Here is a 17,629-nt window from a genome sequence, read left to right as displayed (position 1 = left end):
TAACCCATTATGATTATTCATACTATGTTTGTACTCCAATACTTCAATAAAGGAAATGATTGCATTGTGCAAATGGTGTGCAAGCCATAGATAGATTTTCTTGCATAATCTTTAGGGATATTAACAAAATAAGGTCTTAGGAGTAATAGCAGGTACATTGAAATTATTATTGTTATTATTTCCATTTTAATTTTTGAAAAGTAAAAGCACTGTGAAAATAGCAAGAGTTACAACTGAACAACAGTTTCCAGGCTGCAATAGGCCTGAGAACAGCACTTTCGGCTACTAGTCAAATTTATCTTTGATCCATCAGTTGAAGCATTCCTAATCAAACTGTTCAGACTCTTTTTAAGGTTGTTTGCCTCATCATTATAGATGAAGGTAAAATAATTTCACATGTAAAATTAGAATGACCTACTTGATAAGTCTGTGATAAAAACGTTGCTGACTACAGCACTGAGGCAGAATTTACACCTGAAAGATAAGTCAGAATGAATAAGAAACTTTCTTTCCACTGGCTTGGAAGGTCAAGAATAGGCAGAATCTGGGTGTGATACACTTTTCTATAGCCATGAAAATATGTCTTTTGTCTTGCTGAACACTACTGACTTGGAAACAAAATGACAGCATCAGTTCTGCGCAATTTCATTTTTATTTTATTTTTATTTTTAATATTCATATTAGAAATTTACTATTTAAGATCAGATGAAGTGTATTTTCATCAGTCTTTACTGATGAAACAATAGAATCTGACCTGTTTTTAAAAACAATGAACATTTGCATTAAAATGGATCTGCAGGGCTTAGATTTCTTCCTTCATCTTTTTTTTTTTTCAAGGAAAAACAGTCACATACAGATTACCAAATCTGAATACACTGTGTTTCAGAACAACAACAACAAATACTTCAGCTGGCCAGAATAACTTCTTTAATATCCTTTCTAGTTTGTTAGTTTATTTGCTTATAAACAAATTAAAATTACTTCAGGTAACATCAGATTTCCATTAATTTCAGTGAGTCTTGGGTTTTCTTTTCTTTTCTTTTTTTTTTTTTTTTTTTTTTATTTTGTAGTTTTTTTTTTTTTTTTTTTTTTTTAAATAACTATTCCAGGGAACAAAATAATATTAATTTTTCCTGCTCAGTAAATGCTCATTTCTAATAAAATATATTATGCTAGGCATATTTTAATGCTTGTCTTGCCTTCCATAGGTAATCTCATTCTAGAAATACTCTGAGCCAATCAAAAGCCATGTAACCACACAGGCTTGGCAAAAGAAAGGAAATAACCTCTGAGAGACATCTTTTCTTAAGATTCTTCGAAGTTGTCTATGTACTAAAATTTATTGTCTGAGGTTTATCATGTTAGCAATACATGTTAACATGTTTAAACGATTCCTGCATCCAAATTATTCCTTGTCATGCAGTATATGATACAGTTGTGTCCTACTTTATTATGTCATATTTTGAATATACTATGAATTTAAAACTTTATTTCTGATCTCCTAATTTTTACTCTAGAGCCTTAACTACAAGACAGACTTTACAGAAGTTGGCCTTTACAGAAAAAAAAAAAAAAATCTAGAGGAGAAAACAACACTTTTTTTTTTTTTTTGACTGTCAGGGGTTGGAGGGACTCCAACTTCCAGTTTTTGCTAATGTATCTTCCTTTTTTCTCTCTTGTCTCCTGAAAATGGATATAACTTTTCTATCAAAGAAATTTTAATTATGTTAAAATAAAAATAAAACTATATATATTTTTTTCCCATTTGTTACCCATGATATGTTCTGAAAATAAAATGGTCCCACTTCAGCTCAGTAAGAAACTTATTAGAGCTAAAAAAAAAAAAGTAAGTGATCAAAAGTAGCCTTTAAAATTCATGTTTTTCAAATTTTACTGATAGAGATTTCAAAGACATAAAGCACACTGAAGTGCTGTTGTCCTTAATGGGAGCTGCATTTATTTGCATGAACTGGGAACTAGTTCTGCCTCTTTCAGCTGATCTTCACCTTTTCCATCTCAGTCAGAAAAGGAAGACAGTTTCATCTGTAGACTCCATTTGAGTTTTAAAAACTTTTTAACTGCTGGATTATGTGTATTGCCCATAACCAATTATCTTTGATGTACAACCTTATCAAAAGCCTTTTGAAATTCAAAGTTGATGGCAACCCCTGTGGTTTGCACATCTCACCATAGCAGGAATAACTTCAATGTATTATCTGTTTCTTTGCTCTGCAAATTCCATCCTGATGTACCTGAAAATATGGTCACTATCTCTGATAGCTTTTTATCTTCCTCTCTTATAAAAGAAACAAACAAACCCTCTGGGCTTAAAAAAAATACCAATTTATTAACCCCAGTCTCTGCCTCCCTGCTAGATTCTTTATTGGTATGAACTTGTGGTGGTTTGTTTCATCTTCTGTCCACTGCAAATATTCTGGGAGAAGCACCTGTGGTTATTTATCCAAATAAAAGTCAAAGCCTACAATGAATGAGAAGCAGGTACAAAAATGCTAAATGCTTCACTGAACATAAAGTGAATAAAGAGGAATAAGAAAAAGAATAAAAGGAAATGATAAGTATTAGAGCAATAATTTATCCCACTGTACAATTTTTTTTTTAAATAAATATCAGTTTATTTCTTAAATATCCATTCTACCAATTACAAAGGTCATATATCTGTCTGAAAAATATTTCTATGTGACAGTGTTAATTTGTCATGTAACAAAGCTTTCTTTCTTTCAGTTACTAACTCTATAGACTTCTGGCCTCACACCCACCTATCCATCTTAGTACCTTATTATTTCTCTTTTGTAATGTCACCTTTCTATAAATGCATGGTGACCTTGACTATCCATTTTATGTTTTATTGGAATAGTTTTAATTTTTAGTGTCCCTCAGTCTGTCCCTTTTCTGCTTTTGGGTATTTGATCTGTTAACATCTACAAGAAAAGGTGAATGAACCGCTGGATCATTATTTTGAGATATGGTATTGTGGTATTGATATAATATCTGTCCTATACTTCCTATACTTCTGACCTTTAAAAGGACAATAAAAGCATAAAAGCATTGGGCTTTTTTTTTTTTTTTTTTTTTTTTTTTTTTTTTTTTTTAAGGCTGGATAAACTGTATCATAGAATCATAGAATATCCTGAGTTGGAAGGGACCTTTAAGGATCATCAAGTCCAACTCTTGACACCGCACAGGTCTACCTAAAAGTTCAGACCATGTGACTAAGTGCACAGTCCAATCTCTTCTTAAATTCAGACAGGCTCGGTGCAGTGACCACTTCCCTGGGGAGCCTGTTCCAGTGTGCAACCACCCTCTCTGTGAAGAACCCCCTCCTGACGTCCAGCCTAAATTTCCCCTGCCTCAGCTTAACCCCATTCCCGCGGGTCCTGTCACTGGCGTTAATGGAGAAAAGGTCTCCTGCCTCTCGACACCCCCTTACGAGGAAGTTGTAGACTGTGATGAGGTCTCCCCTCAGCCTCCTCTTCTCCAGGCTGAACAGGCCCAGTGACCTCAGCCGTTCTTTGTACGTCTGTAGTTCCAAGTCATCCTGAAAATTCTTGAGCAAGTAGCTTGCATGTCTTTCTCATACACTTAAGTTTTACACAGATTTCACAGAATCACAGAATGCTTGAAGTTGGAAGGGATGTCTGGAGGTCATCTGGTTCACCTCCCCTGGCTCAAGCAGGGACTTGAGCAGGTTGCCCAGGACCATGTCTAGGCAACTTTTGAAGATCTCTGGAGTGGGAGATTCCACAACTTATCTGGGCAACCTGTGCCAGTGCTCCATCACTCACACAGTAAGGGTGTTCAGGATGTTTACTAACATTATGTGGACCTCTTGTTACATGAAATTCATGTTACAGCTTGTACCCATTGCCTCTTGTCCTGGCACTGGGCACCACTGAAAAGCACTTGGCTCAATCTTCTTTGCAACCCCCCTCCAGGTATTACCCTCCAGGTACTTGGAAACATTCATAAGATTTCTTCTGAGCCTTCTGTCCTCCAGGTAGAAGAGCCCCAGAATCCCTCTCTGCCTCTCCTCCTAGGAGAGGTGCTCCAGTCCCTTACTCCTCTTGGTGGCCCTTTGCTAGTCTTTCCAGTACATGCACATCTTTCTTCTAGTGGCATGGCCAGAACTGAAACCTCAAAATCTTCCAGGAAAAGCATTGCTGAAGCCCGGGATTGAACCAGGGACCTTTAGATCTTCAGTCTAACGCTCTCCCAGCTGAGCTACTTCAGCTCTGCCAGTGTGTGACCACTCCCCCATCTGATGGAACATCAAGCCCTTTGAGACCTTCCCCATTCAGACTGCTTCTGTGGACAGTTCACTCCTGTCCTGCTGTCAGGCAGAACACTACAGGTGGAAGAATCATAGAATAATATAATCATTAGTGTTAGAAAAGACCTCCAAGATCATCTGGTCCAACCATCACCCTACCACATCCAACCTCTCCTTGAACTCCCCCTGGGATGGTGACACTACCACCGCCCTGGGCAACCTTTCTGACTGCTCTTTCTGAGAATAAATGTCTCCTCATTTCTAACCTGAGCCTCCCCTGGCACAACTTGAGGCCATTCCCTCTAGTGCTATCTCTATTTACCTGTGAGAAGAGGCTGACCTCCAGCTCCCCACACATACCTTTCAGGTAGTTGTAGAGAACAATAAGGTCTCCCCTGAGCCTTCTCTTCTCCAGACTAAACAATCTCATTCTGTCCCATTGAAATCAGTGACACTCAGCCCACAAGGAGGGTGTCTGTTACAAGTCTGCACACACCAGTCTGCAGCTGATTCTTCGAACATGACTATCAACCTTGCCACAATTTCCCAGAGACACCAGAAAAAGAAAGAATGAAAGAAAGAAAGAAAGAAAGGAAGGAAGGAAGGAAGGAAGGAAGGAAGGAAGGAAGGAAGGAAGGAAGGAAGGAAGGAAGGAAGGAAGGAAAGAAGGCTTTAAGTTAGTATGTTTTAATTGCCAAGTGAAAACGTGAAAACTGGTAAGATAGCAAGGGGGCATGCTGAAAGCAGAAAGAAAACATTTGAAGTTTGGAAGAGATTTACATTGGAGGAAGTTCACCTTGATGGTTTTGGAAAAGGAAGAAATTTTCCTCCAAATTTTTAAGGGGTTTAAAACACTGGTAGTGTCCTGAATTCTATTTTAATTGTTTTTGTTATTGTTTGTTTGTTTGTTTGTTTCATGTTTCCACAGTATAGTCTAATTCTTATAGATTTCTGCTCTGATGAATCTTTTTGTCCTGTGTGTATGTGGCACAAATACATTTTTGAGGATTTTTCATCACACATCCAGAACATAGTTGTCAAAGACAATGAATGATATAGCAGTCCCATATTCATATTGTTTTTGAAAGGCAAAGTTAAATGAGGCGAGAAAAATGCAAGGGAGGGGAAGGGAAGGGAAGGGAAGGGAAGGGAAGGGAAGGGAAGGGAAGGGAAGGGAAGGGAAGGGAAGGGAAGGGAAGGGAAGGGAAGGGAAGGGAAGGGAAGGGAAGGGAAGGGAAGGGAAGGGAAGGGAAGGGAAGGGAAGGGAAGGGAAGGGAAGGGAAGGGAAGGGAAGGGAAGGGAAGGGAAGGGAAGGGAAGGGAAGGGAAGGGAGAGCTACCCTTCTCCCAATTCTGAAGCCTAAAGACTGCTAGGTAGAGCAAAATTTTCTTGGTAGAGTCAGATTGGTGTTTTTTTACCAAAAAGAGTAGCTCTATTTGCTGAAATTAAAAGACTGCAACATTTAACTTGTCCTTTTCATGCTTATCTAGAAAACCCCCTTGTCATAAAAAGTCCCCTTGAAAATGGAAAAGAATTGACTGCATTGGTCAGACGGAATTGAATGCAAGGTCAGAAGCCTTGGTCAAATACCATATTAAAACTGTTTTTCTGTTTTCAAAAGCTATTATTTAGTCACCGATTTTATATTTAAGATCTTCAGTTCCAAGAAGTCCCTGGTTGCAAAACTACTACTATTGATGGTAGTGGGAAAGGGCTCTTCATTCCCACTGACTTAGAATGGGTTTAAGTTTTAATCAGACAGGCATCCTGAGGATGAATTTGTCCCTGGGTAGCCACAGCGTTAGAGTATATCAACTAAAATCCTGGAAAGAAAAAAGAGAGTGAAAATTTTGCTGGCAAATATGCTGGCACCTTCATTTCTCCTACTTACACTCACACTATGCTATGAGTTGCATGAAAATCTTAGCTTGAACTCTCTCATTACCCCTCCAATTTAAATGTTTTGAAAGATCCAGTTCATCAACCCAAAATGCAATCAGCTCAGCAAGATAAGTGAACACAACAGAGAAATCTATATCAGTTGCTATGTAAGGAAGAAACACTGAGATTGATTCATTAGTCTGTCATTCTTTTCCTAACCTGCTCAGTCAGAAACCACATTCTGTTTAAAGTTTAAGGGACTTCCTGATAACTTAATCAAAATATGGAAGCAGTTCCTTCCTGTCAGCATGCTTAGCACTATATTTTCCTATTTGTTTCAAGTTCTTCTTGTACAAATCACCCATTCAAATTCTTGTGATGTTGGAAACAGAGACATTAAATCATTTACAGCTGGCCAGAAACTGTTTTTAAGATTGCCTTCTTTCTGGTAAACAAACAAAAAAGGAGTAGAAAAGAAAGAGAAAGAGAGAAAAAGAAAGAAAGAAAGAAAGAAAGAAAGAAAGAAAGAAAGAAAGAAAGAAAGAAAGAAAGAAAGAAAGAAAGAAAGAAAGAAAGAAAGAAAGAAAGAAAGAAAGAAAGAAAGAAAGAAAGAAAAAGAAATCAAACCAGCTAAATTAATTCTACTGCAGCATATTTAGCATTAATGGGCACCAAAGGTAAAGCCTGGGGGTACCATGCATCATAATCTATCATGACCAAGATAATTTATATCCAGATTTCCTGCACTGCAGGAGACCAGACTGCTGAGAGAAATTTCAAGTTAACAAAGGACATTTGCTGTTTTGGATACCTTTAGTAAAAGTCCAAGCGCCTATTTACAAACCCCAGATTTCTTTTGGGAGCTGGGCATTTACTTAAGTCTATAAACTCAAATGAGTCTGCTGAGTTAATGAAGTGTGAACAAGCTTCACTGATGAGCACAAAGTTTTTCAGATTCAAGATTTCTGTGAATAGAACACTCTGGTCCTGATAAATGGGCATTTTAAATTAAAGATGCAGTTACTGTTTTGGATCATCAAGCCCATGTCCTTCCAGCTCAGAAAAGAAAATAAAGTATATTTTCAGGAAGTTTTTTTTTTATAATGATTAAAACTGTCTCTTTTAATGCATGAACTGGTTCTTGAGAGTACCACTGATTCAGTGAAGAGCCTGTTTCATAGTTTATCCTTCAGGGTTTGTCTGTGACTCAGTGGGAGGAGTAGCACTGTGTTACTGTGAGTTACTTACACTTGTTGTACTATATAAAAGTCTTATTTGTTTTAGTCAACACCCCAGAACTGTGCAAATAGTACAGTGTTCTTAACTGCATTAATCAAGCTTCAAATGCCAGAGTTATGTCCTAAAACTATACTAAAAATATAATACTGACAGTACTTGATAATTTTATTTTCTTTAGAATCCCTATAATCAGTGTACTGAATTTTCATGATAGCATGTATAATCGATTTTTTTTTTTTTTTTTTAATATTGTAATGTAATTGGTGTTCTTTGTATGATATTTCCTTTTGAGGTTCCATCCTATAGGCATTACCCATTAAATACAGTCAATATCTAACTCAAGATCAAGGTGCTTCCATATAGGGCTCTGTACATTGGAGTCTAAATATGAATCTGAGTTCTCATTAGATTGTGTAAAGTTTGACTCAATTGATTAAACAAGATGGATTTATTTTATTTTATTTTATTTTATTTTATTTTATTTTATTTTATTTTATTTTATTTTATTTTATTTTATTTTATTTTGTTTTATTTTATTTTATTTTATTTATTCTGAAGCACAGGCAGTACTTCATGGTATCCTAAAAAGAAACTGCTGTATTTGATATTTTTCCAGTGTTATTTGCCAGTGTTTTTTGAGATATCCTAGATATCTCAAAAATATCTAAGATAGATATAGATATCTAAGACATCCACGTAGCAGTCAGGTATGCGTAGGTATGGTATGACATTTGAGGAAGATAGAAACCAGGAGTGATATTGTATCCTTAGAAAACTTAATCAAGTTCTTTCTTCTCAATGTAGAATGGGATGAATTTCCAACTGCTATATACATAGTATATATATGAATATACAGGTAGACATTTATTTTCAAAGGTCTTTAACAAGAACTGAATACCATAATTCCTCTACAGTAAAAAACAAAAAACAAACAAACAAAAAAACCCCTCCCCTCCCAAAACAAACAAAAAAGCAAACAAACAAAAAATAATAATAAAATAATAATTATAATAAAAACAACAAACAAGCTGCACCTGTAAGTAACATAGAATCAAATTCTATCTTTTCTTGAAAGGAAGGTGAGGTTTCTTAAATATCCATGTACTGTTAATATGTAAGTGATTTACTAAATGTAGACGAGTAAGAAGGCAGGAAGGATTTGTTGTGGTAGAGCAGCAGAGGTGAAGCGGAATTCACTGATGAATTATCTGAAAATAGCGGTATACTGAACTCAGTAGGATTCACTTTATAGTTTTACAATAGTTCACTTATATAGTTTCTAGAACCTATGTCCACTAAATTTTCTTTGTACATATCTACAGCAGTGAAATTGAAAAAGGAATATGTGTTGTGTCACTTTGGTCCAATACTTTCCAAAATGATGATCTGAAATATGCTCCTGTTTGCCAAACATTTGTTCCTTTCCTGAACTGCTTGAATCGACTTTTATGTTAAAGGGGAGTTTTGACTCAGAGCTGCAGAAGTAAAACTATTGCTTTAAACATCATAAAGCATCTGGTTAACCATAAGCCACTCACAATTAAGATTTGGTAGCATTCTGCATGTGTGTATCATCTGAAAATAAATAAATAAATAAAAGAACTGAACAAACAAAGCAAGCAAACAACAACAAATAGATGAAAAACTGAGGTGTAGGTTTCAGCAATTTAAGTCTCGTTCATCTTCAAGCAGACTTAATGTGCTGTATTACAATCCAGCTAAATTATATTCAGATCTGCCATGAAAACAAATTCAGGTGCACAATGGGCTTAATTATGCTTTCAAAAATAAAAGCGTCACCAATAGCAGAAGGGGGCACTAGAAACTAGCTGGTATATTTTTCTGAATCCCTTTATTCTTTTACAGCCGTTTTTACATTTATAATATGTAATAAAAATAAACATGCACACACATAGTCTCACTTACTAACTAGTTGTCCTTCTGCCTTTCTCAAGGTCTTAGTGGGTGTACTGTGATATGCATCCTGTTTTCAGCCTTTACCTTTTGTGACCAGTGTACTGTAGCTGCTCTAATGTTGCATAAGAGATGTCCACTTCAGCAGGCCCAGCAGGGGTAATTGGACCCTACAGCAGTTTCCTTTTAGGAAACTGCGATAGCATGCTTTCGGTGATGCAGAAATTACCTTCGAAATAAACTATTATCTATTCATTCTTTAAAGGAACAAAACCATTTTTACTTCATTATGAGGGTGGTAAGGCACTGGAAGAGTTTGCCAAGAGAAGCTGTGGATGCCCCATCCCTGAAAATGTTCAAGGTCAGGTTGGATGGAGCTTTGGATAACGTTGTCTAGTTGAAGTTGGCCCTGCTCATGGCAGAGGGGTTGAAAGTAGGTGATCCTTAAGGTCCCTTCCAATCCAAACCATTCTATTATTCAGTCATTCTATCTTTTGGAACAAAATGCATGACTAACAAAGGATATAAAAGTTAGAGCATGATTTACACCTTGCTGGGAGTTCAGATCGCATAGCAAGTTCTCAGGAAGAAAGAAGAATCTCATTATCCTCATTATATAAACGTCTTTTCATCTTTCCCATGGTATCTACATCCCCAACTTTGTTACGTGTTGCATTCAACCACTTTTCATGAAGAACCCTCACTTTTTTTCAGAAACTTAGAGATTTTAACTTTCCTTTCACTTCAGGCATGAAAAGAAAGCCATTGAAGACAAGAGGGATAGGGAGAGTGGTGGCTAGCCTGTGATCTTAGCTGATTTAAAAATAAGGATGTGCAGTATTTTTTTTTAGTTATTATTGCATTTTCTTTTGCCTCACTGATTTTGGCCTTCAGTGATTCATCACCATCCAAATGCAAGACCGGGTAACCATTCTTAGAATCATAGTAAGCTGCCTAACCTGACAAGTTCCTCAGTGCAATATATTTTCTAGATTTTGTCTTTTCCAGTTTTAACTGTCTCTTGATTTTGTCCCTTCCTTTGAGAAGCAATAGACTTTTCCATGGTGCAGCATGGAAAGCTGAGCCTATCAGTGCTGCTGGTGACAACTCTGTGGTATTTAAGAAAGGGTTAAAAAAGGCTTTGCAACAACTGTGAGAGAGAGAAGAGTGATAAAAATATGACAGAAACAACCCTGCAGACACCAAGGTCAGTGAAGAAGGATGGGGAGGAGGTGCTCCATGTGCAGAAGTTCCCGTGCAGCCCATGGATAGCCCATGCGGGAGCAGGAATTATGGCCCATGGAGAGGAGACCACACAGGAGCAGGCTGTCTGACAGGAACTGCAGCCCATGGGGACACATATTGGATCAGTTCATGAAGGACTGTTAATAAGAGCAACCCCAAATTGGAGCAGGGGAATAGTGTGAGGATGAAGGACGGGCAGAGATGAATTGTTTGGAAGTGACTGCAACCACTATTCCCCATTTACCTGCACCATTCAAAGTGATGAGGTAGAAGAGTCAGGAGTGAAAGAGTGAAATTGAGCCTGGGAAGGACAAGGGACAGTGGGAAGGTGCTTTATTTTTTTTTATTTTTATTTTTATTTTTATTTTATTTTTATTTTTATTTTTATTTTTATTTTTATTTTTATTTTTATTTTTATTTTTATTTTTATTTTTATTTTTATTTTTATTTTTATTTTTTGCTTGTCACTGTTTTATACTATTTTTAATTGGCAATAAATTCAATTCATCTCCCCCAAGTTGAATCTGTTTTGCCCATAATGGTAATTGGTGAATGATCTCACTGACCCTGTCTTGACCCATGATCTTGTCTATCTTATTTTCTCCCCCCAGTCTTGCTGAGGAGGACAGTGAAAGAGAAGTTTGGTGGGCAGCTGACATTCAAGCTAGACTCACACACCACAGTAGGCAACAGATAAGCTAAATTTCTTCATTTTGAATTTTATCCAGCTCAAATTTTCCATTATCCAATTTCAAGCTATTATGCTTTTCTATTGAAGAGGCCTACAGAAATCTTTCATCTCCCAAGTGTCCTGAAATGTAATAAGAAAGGGAAGGAAATGTGCTTTAAAAATTTATATTGAGGGGTTATAGTGGATGACATTGCAATTAGAGGTTAAGGAAATGCTAAAGGCATGTTGTCCTTTTAATTGAAGTTCCGATTCAGATCTTTTTTTCTCCCCGGGTAGAAGCAGGTACACAGGGACTCTGAAATGGATGCATGCGGGATCTGCTAAATGTGTTTCTAATTGTCTGAGTTTAATAATTGATAATATAGACATAGCTTGCGAATTTTTCTTTCACATAAAAGATAATTGTGCCTGAGTATAGCATAGTCTGAAATTAAATGTGTTAAGTGCTCCAGGGACTAGTATGTACGTGCTATGAAAGATCATTTCTCTTGATCAGTACAAGTTAGAATCTGTAACAACTTTTATTTATTTGCATTGTAGTGGCATTCAAAGAACTAGGGCAGTGCTGATGAGCCATGGTGAGAAGTACTTTCTGTTCTCTTCCCTTACCCATAAGGAGTCAGTAAAGCTGTTGTTTGCCTTCACTCATCTATTCTTATTTTGCCATTTGAGAGCTCAAAACAGGACCTCTGGCCTCCTAGGCTGCTCCTTCTCGGGTGATCAGTCTTTCTCTTCTGCAGTCCTCACTTTCATCCCCTTTCTTTCAGTCTCCTGAACCTCAGGGAAGTGAAGATGAGGCAAAAACAACTGCTTCAGGTTTCCCCTATTTTCTACTATAATAATATTTGGAAGAGGAGAAAGGAATTTTCCAGGTTTGAGAGAAGCAAAGGGCACAGGGCACATTAGGGATGTCTTAGAAAGATGTGAGATCCTAGAAGTTTGGGGAAAATGGAGTCTATAAAAACACTGCAAGGGAGGTGAGGTGAAAGGAGTTTATTGGGGGAATCTTCCAGGAAGCAGAGAGAAGTCAGAGTGCATCAGAAGGAAGAGAGAGAAATGTATCCTTAAATATGATGGATGAGCAAGAAAGTGGGCAAGAAAGGGTGGGAAATCAAGAAGAAAAACAGTGAGAAGATAAGATTTTTAGTCTGTGTTGTTAACACTTTTGTATGATTGAGGCAGATTTTTTATGGGCCAGAAAGGTAGAAGGAATCTGGAAAAGGGGTAGAAGAGGAAAAGGGCTGTGGGACAGAGCAAAAACATACATTTTTTGCTAGATTTTGAGAAGGCATAATTGTGCAATAGAAATGGTAAATGGGTAGTCATCATTTTAGCAACAAGGACATGTTTGCAGAAATTAGTATTAGGACTAATATTAAAAAATGTAGAGGAATGTTGGTTTCTAAGGGTTTTGGTTTAGGGTTCTATAGACTCTTGCGCCTGTTCAGTTTATGTGGGCTGATAATGATAGGAGGAGGGGGTATGGATTAAAACTAAGAGAGGAGAGATTTAGATGAGATGTTAGGAGGAAATTCCTCACACAGGGTGAAGTGTGGTAAGGCACTGGAACATGTTGCCCAGAGAAGCTGTGGATGCCCCATCCCTGGAGGTGCTCAAGGCCAGGTTGGATGGGGCCCTGGGCAACCTGATCTAGTGGGTGGCATCCCTACCTATGGTAGGGGAGTTGGAACTAGATGATCTTTAAGGTCCCTTCCAACCCAGTTCGATGATGTCTCTGTGCCTGGTGGTTATAAAAGGTTTGTCACTGAAGTAATAAGTAGACCTTTCTCTCCTGCTCTGTCATGGCAAAGGTTGGTAATTTGCCTAAAGGTCTGGTGGGTATTTACAGTAAGCATGCAGTAAGTTTGGTTTAGTAAATGAAGCATACCCCGATCTCATCAAGCTCTTTGTGTGACTGAGACAGAGAAAACTTTTACAATACCTAGATGCAGTGAAGATCTCAGAGATCATTTGAGGTGTTTCTTCTGTGCTTACTAGATTGGGCTTTGGTGCTAGGCTGAAAAGGGCAACTGCTGATGGAAATACTCCTGATTGTTTCCATGGTGCATGCTAACTGCAATGTCCACTTTTGCCTGCATTGCTTAGTTTTTCTGGAAGTTGAGCAACATTACATCACCTTCCAGTAGGCAAAGCACAGCTTTTTTTCTCCCAGATCTTTTCTTTCATAGTTTTGAAAGACTATGCTCTTGAATCATCAAATAACCAGACAACAAAGGCTTGGGAGCTGGGTTGGGTTTTCCTAGGTTTATTTGCTTTGTAATGATGCTTTTATATACTAGCCTAAACAACACAAATAATACTCTGCTGACAAAACTTCTGTGGCTTTCTTCAGTGTGCCCACATCAAATGCTTTTATGTGTTTGAAATCGCAAGCCTTCATCTCTCATTCTAAGGCACAGCAGTCTCTAATGTGTGTGGTCAGGTGCCTGCAATTGCTTTCTTTCAATACAGAGAATCAGCACTCCAGAAAATTAGACATGAAGTCTATGTACAAGAATAACTCTGGATGAAAATGAGTCTTCTGCTGCATTTCTGAACTAAAACTGGCTTAATATAAAGCTTTCCCTCCACACTCACACTCTCTTCCAGGCAAATCAAAGAAATTCTGTGAAGCAGAGCAGGCTGTAGGCCAATAAATAAATAAATAAATAATAGTAATAAAAATAATAAGAATATTCCCTAATTTTAAATCCCTGGCAAAAGCTAGTCATGAAATTAAGAAATTAAAACAAAACACAAAATGATTAATTTAAAAGCAAAATTTACTCAAGTAAAGCATTTTTCTAGTAATAAGTAAATCCATGTGCAATTACAGCAATGTAATAAAGGACACCACTGAATGCATAGAGATTCTGATAGTGAAGATAAATGACAGTGATGCAGATGATGATCCTAAAAGCTGGATAAAAAGTGACTGCCATATTGCAACAGAAATAGATGGTTTTGGAAATGATTAATGGATGACAAAATAATGTAATTATTAAAGCAAATCTAGAAAAATGCAGTGCTAGAAATATGTTTTTCTTATATTAAAGGTATGAGCATAAATAGTTTGTGAAGACTTACTAAGTGGTTAATCAATTTTTGTCTGTAAGTTCGTGATAAACCTTATTTACACTCATCTACATATTCCTTAATTAATGGATTAGGATCAGTACATACATTAACAGATATTAAAGGAATGACTGTTATTAATCCTTTGTATATTAGCTATGTAAGTCTGCTTCATAGAGTAAGGAACATTGGTGTAAAGTAGAAGCACAAATACATTACAAATGCATTTGGTGATAAATGAAAACTTAAGATTAACACGATGCTTGAGAACTGTGGGGAAAAAAAGACATTTTACAGTTGAGTATATACCAGCAGTGATGAACACTAAAGTTCATAATGGCTAGTTTGCTCATAGCTGTCATCTTTCCTGTGTAACATGAGCATATCTATTTTAGTGAATGGGAAAAGATAGATATTTTAAAGTTCCTTCTTTTCTCACGGGTGTTATGGCCTCAGTAGACCATTATGATCTTTAGATCAAAAAGATCTTTAGATCATTTATGGCTAAGAAGTTAGTCTGCTTTGTTTTTGAGATAGTAACTTCTTTTTTCCTTTCTTGAATTAGTCTCAAAGGTTGACACTCTCATAAAATTCAGAAAAGACAAATGTTGCTTTGATACAATGTCATAAACTCTTTACATAATTACCAGGTATCTTCAAATAAAAAATCAGTGGGAAAAGGGAATTTCATACTTGCATTTTCAAAAACTGGTTATAAGCTATAATGAACATACAGTAATCTTCAAGTCATGTATAAATACAGGAGATAAAGATATCTCTTGTAAATTTATATTTCTAAATGAAATTATTTCTTGAGTGTGGATAGTAGTAGTAACACTCTAGATATTTCATTAGCTGTATATGACTAAAATGGGGAAAAACATTACTGTTTTAGCTCATTGAAGGTTAAATATGAACTGGTCAATGTGAAGTAATTGTAGAAAAAAAAAATATATATATATGGTCCTTGCTTTTATCTGAGGATGAAATATCTGTAGAAATACAAAAGCATTTGTGCTATTTCCAGGTAAGACCTCTATTAGAATATTGTGTTCAGTTGTGGCAAGAGTTATGGGACTTAACTTATAAGTGAGTTTTAAGCATGAAAATCAGACTGACTCTTCAGTTATCACAGTGGAGTAGCTGTGTATCAAGGTTGTGCCTGTATACATGCCCACTGCAATTATATCCAGAGTCACTGTAGTGGGCCAGGAGCTTCCTGGCAAGACATTTGCATGGGTGGGGTGATGGGCTCATTTTAGACAATAGAAAAAGATTAAATTAGGTGATTAATCTGCCTCTGCAATTAAGTATGTGGCTGACTGTTACGGGAGCTGTTCAAATAGGAATTTTGAACAGTTCTTTGAATTCCATCTCAACTCCCACTACATCAGATCCAGCTTATATGCTTAGGTGTGCTGAGTGAACTCATGGGAAAAGAATCCTGAAGACTTGAAAAAGTCATTCCTGCTGCAGAAGTATTGTGCATAGATAATACAGTTGTAAACAGTCAGTAGAAACTGTTCCTACAGAACATGGTTATGTAATTATAATTATTATTTTTAATTAATATTTAAAGTGTATCAACAGCAATGAGTAGTATATGTGCTGGAGCAATCATGAAGGAGCCTGGCCATATGGATTACAAGAACTGAGCAAAGTGGTGGTTTGGGACATCTCTCTTGATCCAGAAAAAGATATTGATGCAAGGACCCTTCATTGCCAGAAGACAGCAACTGATCATTCTGTTTCAGTGATTTCTTTCCTCATGCAGCATTGTCTTCTGCTAGAATCCTAATAAATTGGGTTTATTATTATTATTATTATTATTATTATTATTATTATTATTATTATTATTATTTTTATTAAAAGTCTGTGTAACTGTGTACCACAGTTCTGTTCATTCCTGTGTAAGTGAAAAAATGAAACAAAACAAAACAAAACAATCAAACAAACAAAAAACTAGACTAGAATAGGTGCTGAGACAAGTGATTTTACACAGGAAGTGAAAAATATTGCTCACAAGACTGTACTGAAAGGACTTAGCTTATTTAGCATAGTAAAACAAAGACTGTCAAAGAGCATAATTGTGGTCAATAAATATACCAGGAAAGTAAGCATTAGTAAGAGGCAAGGACTGGTAAAAGACAAGGTCATTACACAGCTACTGCAGAGCAGTTGTGTAGAAACAGATATTGAATGTGGGTGTCACTTCCCATTTAAAAAAGTGAGATTCAAAATAAGAGGAATAGTAATATGGATAAAAAAGCTATAGAGTTTTATGCTGAAGCTATTAGGCTTATAAAAGGGATTATAAGATTCATGCCTGGATCAGCAAAACTCAGGACTTAGTAGTCCAGGATGTCCCTTCCTTTCCGAATGTCTCATGTTTCTCTTCAAAATATTTGACAATGTGCCACTTTTAATTGCAGCATAGTCTGTTTTCCTAATAGACTGAGGAACGTAGTGAAGACTACCACCACTACTGTAGCTTGTGATTTCCATCATAAAACATAGGCCAAAGAGGTTTTCACAGTTTGAATAAACATCTGTTTTGAGGTACATTCCTGTACCAGCCATGGTTCTCTCTAGTACATTTATGTCTCCTGCTTTCATATCCTAAGCAAAATAGGATGTGTTCAGAATCATTTAAAAGCAGAAGAGGATCATATTTGGTGTTGAATCAATCCCTAGAACAACATACAGCACAGCCTTGACTGATAACATTATATATTATAAAGTGTCAATAAGAAAAGATACCACTGGTTTCTGGTGCAGGGTGTTAATCTCACTTTGTGCTGGTGATCCTAATTAAAGATATATTCAGTGAATTTAACACCCCCAACAAATTGCTTATAAGATACACCATGCTCCGGTTGCGTCTAATCTGTCTTCTGGACAGAGCTACTAAAGCTTCATTAAGCTACCCTGCTCTGTGTTGTAAGGCACTGAAGGGACTATTTGCATGAGTATAGTGATCCATCTGAATGGATAGAGAAAGACAGGGGTCTACAGGTCTTCTCTGGATGTTTAATAACACCCTTTTTTGGTTAAACATATTCCTAATGCCATCTGTGAAGTAGGCTACACCTGCAAGATGGATTTATAGGAGGCTGCATTTCTGACTGTCCTCTGGCTCTGTTACAACACTCTTCAACGTAATAAAATTTAATTTCTGCTATTTGGCACTAAGGCAAGACCCTCTGGCAGGAGGGAAAAAAATATTTATAAATGAAATAAACCAACAGCTGAAGATAATCACAAGTCATGTGCAAACAGCTCTCTTTCTTTTTTCA

The 17,629-nt window shown here is 36.6% G+C and overlaps 1 non-coding gene across 1 annotated transcript; it reads right to left on the bottom strand.

Annotated features, from left to right (window-relative positions):
- Nucleotides 1-4,176: 4,176 nt before the first annotated feature.
- TRNAF-GAA lies at nt 4,177-4,249 on the bottom strand. Its single transcript has one exon. It is a non-coding gene; the product is annotated as a tRNA-Phe (tRNA).
- Nucleotides 4,250-17,629: the final 13,380 nt, after the last annotated feature.

This window comes from Aythya fuligula, chromosome 2 (genome assembly GCF_009819795.1).
Source record: "Aythya fuligula isolate bAytFul2 chromosome 2, bAytFul2.pri, whole genome shotgun sequence".
Lineage (NCBI taxonomy): Eukaryota > Metazoa > Chordata > Aves > Anseriformes > Anatidae > Aythya > Aythya fuligula.
The sequence above is the reverse complement of the archived record's forward strand: the minus strand, read 5'-3'. Positions and strand labels throughout refer to the sequence as shown.